This window comes from Oratosquilla oratoria, unplaced genomic scaffold (genome assembly GCF_046742065.1).
Source record: "Oratosquilla oratoria isolate Oo_2021 unplaced genomic scaffold, ASM4674206v1 SCAFFOLD290, whole genome shotgun sequence".
Classification (NCBI taxonomy): Eukaryota; Metazoa; Arthropoda; class Malacostraca; order Stomatopoda; family Squillidae; genus Oratosquilla; species Oratosquilla oratoria.
In genome coordinates, this window is record NW_027467641.1 from 85001 (window position 1) to 92500 (window position 7500).

Sequence of the window (7500 nt, forward strand, 5' to 3'; positions counted from 1 at the left end):
GCTATGTCGTGTTCTTTGTGCCTAGGTGTCAAGGGGGATCTTGAGTCAATGCTGAAGCACTAAGAGAAGCTATGGAGATAAACTTTTGATCACAATTACCCAACCAAGAGAATAACTTACAAGAATAAGTAAATCAATTAACAATAATGAAGAGATCTCGGGTATTGAGTCTATCCCTAAGATAGTCAAGAATTTAGGTACGGTGTTGAAATAGTTGTTCCAGTTCATTTAGATCAGAAAAGTTGAAAACTAGTTCACCAGCTGGATCTACAAATGAGAGGCAATGTTGGTTAAAAGCATCAAATTCTCTTTAATCACAGATTTCAGAAAAAAAACGAACGGAATCATTTTTAACAAATTAAACGTACCGGTAAAAATGGGAAATCAAAGGAAGTCCAGGATACGACTACAGAAGAAACCGAAATGGCAGAAAGAGGAAGGACACACCGAATCTAAATCATTTTATTTCTATAGAAAACTTTATTGTTAAAATGTGTCAAAGACAATCTTACTGAATATTGTTCATGTGTTTAGCATCTTGTTTTCAGAGAATATTAAGTCTGAAATGATAGATAAATAAAGTATACCATGACTTTATCACAAAATAAAAGAATACCAAAGAAATTTTCTACTGAGGTTATGCATCATGTTTTAAGCTTAGTATTGTTTTAAATTAAAGGAAATTCATAGCAGAAAGTGCCAATAGACCTCTATGGGTTACCTTTGATTTACATATTGCCTTAATTATGCCTTGAATCTGTGTGTGTGGCCGCCAGTCGAGCGGGTTAAGGCGTCGCCACTTATGGCTGAGGTCGAGGTGACGGAGGTTCAAATCCTGCCATGGGTGAGATGAACCAAGATCATGGTTCATTAAATTCCACCCTACAAAGTTCTCTGTAAGGATCACTGTCCTCACCTTCTGATAAGGGGAGTCTTGTCACGGTAAGCCAAATCAAGAGATGACTTCTGGATATGTAAAATGCTGACGAAATACGTTGACCTCAACACTATTGACTCCAAAGTCTTCTCCAAAAGCGATTTTGGATTTTACACACCACAGCTGATTTAAAGTAGAAATATGTTTGTATGGAAATTTCTATATAAGTTTTTCAACATCCGAAATGTTTAATCTGTGACAAGCATACAAAATACTAAAAAGATTAAAAAAAAACAAAAAACTCAGTAAGGTTATTTAAAAAGTTAAATTCCTCAGGAAAGTAAACATACACTTGTCCACGAAGTATTTATGATTTTTCGTGGAATATAGGAAAAATGATATGAAAATTATAATAATGTTTGCCACAAGTAGTAATACTGAAGTATGTACAAAGGATACAATTGTAAGATTTTTTTATGCAAAATAGCTTCATGATATTTTCGAATCTTGTTTTATTACAGTTCACCACCGAGTGGTAATTATTCAACTTATGATGTGACTTTGAGGAATATTATTCCATCGCCTGATACGAATGTCTCCTTTGCTTAAAAGCTTATCTTAATATAATTTATTATAACGTAGTAACAATGACAATGACAATGACAATGACAATGGCAATGGCAATGGCAGTGCAATGACAATGACAATGACAATGACAATGACAATGACAATGACAATGACAATGACAATGACAATGACAATGACAATGACAATGACAATGGCAATGGCAATGGCAATGGCAATGGCAATGGCAATGGCAATGGCAATGGCAATGGCAATGGCAATGGCAATGACAATAACAACGACAACGACAACGACAACGGCAAAGACATAGACAACGACAATGACAACAACGAACGACAACAACAATGACAACAACGACAACAACAATGACAATGACAATGACAATGGTAATGGCAATGGCAATGACAATGAAAATGACAATGACAATGACAGTGACAGTGACAGTGACAGTGACAGTGACAGTGACAGTGACAGTGACAGTGACAGTGACAGTGACAGTGACAGTTACAATGACAATGGCAATGACAATGAAAATTACAATGAAAATGACAATGAAAATGAAAATGACAATGACAATGACAATGACAATGAAAGTGACAATGACAATGACAATGACAATGAAAATGACAATGGAAATGACAATGAAAATGACAACGAAAATGACAATGACAATGGTAATGACAATGAAAATTACAATAAAAATGACAATGAAAATGACCATGAAATGACAATTAAATGACGATGAAAATGACAATGAAAATGACAATGAAAATGACAATGAAAATGACAATGAAAATGACAATGAAAATGACAATGAAAATGACAATGAAAATGACAATGAAAATGACACTGAAAATGACAATGATAATGATAATGATGATGATAATGATAATGATAATGATAATGATAATGATAATGATAATGATAATGATAATGATAATGATAATGATAATGATAATGATAATGATAATGATAATGATAATGATAATTGTGAATGCCAATTACATAATTCAAGCTAACTACAACTCACATGGCGTATAATGTCATGATTTAAAGTATGTAATTCACGATGTATGAAATATGATATTGGAAGTGTTACAAATCTGGATTTGAGTCATATTGTATTGGTTCATTATATATGACATAATTGTGTTGTGAAATTATGTTGTAATACAATAGTATTGTAACTAAGGCATGTAAGCTACAGATTCTACGACACTTCTGTCGTATTGTTCCGCGATAGGAAGTAGTGCAAGTGTATGTTATGGAAATGTGTTACTGTACAATGACAATATGTTCTATGGGAGCCAATAAAATATTGTTGAGTATTGTCAAATTGTGAACCAAGGAGGACTTGTATGGGTTACTATAACGTACTGGAATTGTTAACCTTTCAATAAACAGAATGGTGACGTAGACTATTTTGCTAAATATCACCTCAAGGTGTTCCTTTTGGTAGCGGTATGTCACGAGAACAAGACGTACGTTGGCAAGGCAGAAGTGAACCCTTTATTATTCGTAAGCATTGAATGAGAATATAATTTCATTATGTTGAATGATATGTGAAAGTGAATCATTTGAAGAGGCCACATTATTAATAATCGATATGGTTTCTCAGACCATGCTTGGATGAGAATAGTAGGCAGCGAGTTATAAAAGATCCATGGCAGCGAAATAATCGTGGTAAGTTTCAATTATGCCATTGTCAAGTGAAGCTATGTAATGTAGGGAATCATGGTGTAAATAATGTGCTCAAAACTGAATGTAAATTTGTCGAATAGGTAAATTGATTTGTCAACGTAATTACAGAGACCATAGTCTGTAGAAGCACAAGATAGGCTCTATTGCTTCGGTTTATATCAAGAGTCTGTCAATAAAGACATACGTCGACATGACAAATCGAGTTTCGTGTACCTCAAAGACAGAAGGGCCACAGGCTGTGGCAGTCTCATGATTAAGTTTCAAGATTCTTTGAGGTACAGAGGAACGAGGACGTCAGGTTACAAGAGTGAGATGTTGCTAAGGACTTCAAGAAATGCTGCTTCCACAAGGGAAAAGAAGTCACATGGCAGGACAGTAGCCGGCTCAGGAAGAGTTCCCAAGTATGCAGATAAGAGAAGTAAGATTTGGTTATGTGACACAATGAGCATTTATAGAATTGTTTTTCAAACTTGTTAATTCTTTAACTTTATTAAGTGATGTGTTTATTAGCATGGTTTGTACTCTTAATGTTGTGCAGTGAGATAATTAATTATCTATATGACTCATGAATTCGGTACACGTGATTAAATCAAGATAGTGCTTTGAATGAATAATAGGACTTGAAAGTTGTATTTGAACTAAGCGTAGTTATCCCATTTCTATTTTGTATCGAGTTGTACAAATCAGTATTGAACATCCAAGTTATCAAATTTAATTATGTAAGTTTATTAAGTGGTGGGTTTATTACCAAAGGTTTGTACTCTTAATGTTGTAGAGTGAGACAGAGTAGTCTGTTAGTTATCTATATGAATCATAGATTCAGTACATGTGGTTGAAACAAGATCGTAGGACTTGAAACTTGTATTTGAGCAGTGCGTAGTTATCCTTTTTATCCCAGTTTCTATTCTAGCATCGAACTGTGTAAATTAGTATTGAACATTCAAGTTAAGGAAAATGGAGAAGGTCACTGTTCCTCAGTTAAAGCAGTATTTCAAATCTAAAGGTAAATCAATTTCTGGCAATAAGCTAAAACGTATGAGTAGTCTACAAATGTTTATCATAGACGAGGATTTGGAATTAAAAGAGGTGATTAAGGAGATATTAATTTCTAACGAGACTGAAGTTGAGGAAACAGTGGACGAGAATGTAAGATCAGTATATAGTATTTCCCAGACCACAGGAAGTGAGGTTGAAAGTCAAATAGCAGTAGTAGTGGCTAAGAGGGTGAGCTTAGACATTAAACTACGAAAGCTAAAATTGAAACAAGAGTTAGAAAAGGAACTACAAAGACTTAGAAACAGAATTAGAATCAGCTGAGGCAGAATTAAAGGCTTTATGTCAAATGGAAAATACTGTAAATGTTAATTTAGTAGATAATCCTCGTAATTGCCATAGGGCAAATTGTGATAAAGGTGACCAACAGATGAACGAAGACATGATTGCTACTTTGATTACCAAAACCACGATGCCTATTCATGTAATTATTAAATTTAGTGGAGAATACAATAAATATTTTGAATCTATCAGGGATTTCGACATGTTAATTGACAGCAAACTTGTGTCAGACCACACAAAATAGTTAGAGCGTGTTTGTATTTAAATCCAGGAGAGGGTTATCAGAAAGCCAGAAGCGAATTAGAGAGGAGATACGGAAATAAAGAACGAATAGCTTCGGCACATATGAATAAAGTTCTTGCTTGGCCTGAAATGAAGGGAGAGAATGTTGAGATGTTGGATGATTTCACCGTTTAATTAGATACATGCATAAGTGCTATGTCCGATATACAATGCGGACTTTTGGAATTACAGAATCCTAGGACTTTACGTCAGTTAGTAGGGAAATTGCCCAGGTATCTACAGGACAAATAAAGGAGAATAGCTGACGAAATAACTGAGAACGGGAGGCTAGTGGATAATAAAGATTTTATCAAATTTCTGTAGAAGGAAGTAAGAATACTCAATAATCCAACATTCGGGAGACGTGTAATGGAAGGATTTAAAAACAAGAGAGCAGGAGACTGTAGCACATGGAATCCTGATAGAAACTTGAATTACGAAAAACGTACTAATTTGAATGATAGGAAGGTTCATGTCGATGTTAGACAGAGAACCAGACTTTCTTGTTGGTTATGTCAGGAAAGACATGTTATCGATGTATGTTCCCAATTAAGAGGGCTACCTTATGAAGCGAGATTAGACAAAATTTTCAATTTAGGACTTTGTTTCAATTGTTTAAGGAAAGGACACAAATCGGCAGTGTAGAATAGTTCGAATTTGTGAACAATGTGGTGGTTCACATCTTACAATTATGCATAAGTCGAAAGAGATTTCTAGAAATCAAGGAGGTGATGAAGCATCAGCTAATGCAGTGATAACTAATCAGGTTGATGATTCTCTAGTTCAGGTATTTGCTAGTCAATTGAGGGATTCAGTGGGAGACACCACTACCATCCCTGTTCAAGTGAAACTGAATGGTAGAGTTGTGAACACTAGATGTTATCTTGACAATGGTAGTTCTTTTACATTTTGTACTAGGGATTCATTGAAGAAACTTGGAGTGATATATAAAAAACTATTACCAGCTACATTACAAGTTAGCACAATGATAGGAACAACAGGAATGTCTTGTCTTAATGTTGAAGGGATGTCTGTAGCTGATGATGAAGGAAATAACCAGATTAGACTACCACCTGTATTTGCAGCGGTCCCGGACGATTGGTCTAACGACGATTGGTCTAATTCCAATTGGTCCAAAGCGAATTGGTCTAAAACCATCTCGTCCAATAGTACGATTGGTCCAACAACACGATTGGTCTAAAACCAACCGCTTCACCTAAAGGATAGTTTGTGCAAAATTTCTTTATTCTATAAGATTGGTCCAAAGCGAATTGGTCTAAAACCATATATACGATTCGTCTAATTACCATAGCTAACTACCGCTTCACCTAAAGGATAGTTTGTGCAAAATTTCTTTATTCTAACTACTGATTTAACTAAGAGATTGTTTGTGTCGAAGTTCTTTCTTACTTTGTTTTAGAGTATTTGCATTTTGGAGTATTCTCCTAAGCCCTTAGCATGGAGTTTCCTGTGTGTGAAATTGACAATTACGATGGGTTAGAGTTTCTACGAGCGCTGGCACATAATCTAAAATTTTGAGCTTTCAGTATGTAATATTGCTTATTAAGTTAAATTTTTATATCCTTTTTGTATTTTTAAAGTATATTTTTATGTGTGTCCTAAATAAAAGTCTCTATCATTGTCTTTAAAGTATATTTTTATGTGTGTCTTAAATAAAAGTCTCTGATTTAAATTCTTGTATTTCTATCATTGTCTTTACATCAATTTTAGACTAATTGTCATTTGACCAAATAGTATATTGGACGAATTGGTTTTAGACGAATCGGTTTTAGACGAATTGGTCTATTAGACCAATTGGCTTTGGACCAATCGGTATTAGACCAATCGTCTTTAGACCAATCGTACCAAACCCATTTGCAGTGAAGAAACTTCCTCTTAGTCAGAGTCACAGTATTACAAAGAGTGACTGAAAAATGGGAACATCCAAGGAAATTAGAATTTAATCATATTGAAGGAGAGGTAGAGATTGTGATGGGAAGTAATGTACCAGAAGATTCTGAGCCTTGGAAAATTGTGCATGCATAGAAAGTAGGAGATCCGTATGCAGTGGGAACACGTTTAGGATGGGTCATTTATGGAAGATTAATAGACACTGCTGAAGAAGTCGCTGTGAATAGTATAAAGGTAGCTGGTTATTATTTACACCAGAGACTAATTGATTCCTATAACAGATGACGATGATGATGACGATGACGATGACGATGACGATGACGATGACGATGACGATGACGATGACGATGACGATGACGATGACGATGACGATGACGATGACGTAGTAGTAGTAGTAGTAGTAGTAGTAGTAGTAGTAGTAGTAGTAGTAGTAGTAGTAGTAGTAGTAGTAGTAGTAGTAGTAGTAGTAGTAGTAGTAGTAGTAGTAGTAGTAGTAGTAGTAGTAGTAGTGGCGTCGTGCCGAGAGGACGTGCTCTCTCTCTCTCTCGAGATAATTATATATATATGGTGGGGGGGAGTCTTATAAATGGACAAAACTAGTGCAAGGTGTTGAGGTCGGCCGTATCTAGGCCTCATGTGAAAGTGAAGTGCGTGGGTGCCCGGAAAGTGCGCTGAAATTAGTGAAAAATTGAAAATACAGCGAATGAACGAGAGCCAAGTGGCCAGAGGTGCCAAGGCTAGGGGCACTGGTAAGAATCCCCCCCCCCCATTCCCCGAGAGTGACCGCCTCGAGGCACGGATACAAGCCA

At 35.6% G+C, this 7500-nt stretch overlaps 1 pseudogene; it reads left to right on the forward strand.

The window, feature by feature from the left end:
- Positions 1 to 4936: 4936 nt before the first annotated feature.
- Positions 4937 to 7500, forward strand: part of LOC143023046 (uncharacterized) — an 8748-nt pseudogene continuing 6184 nt past the window's right edge.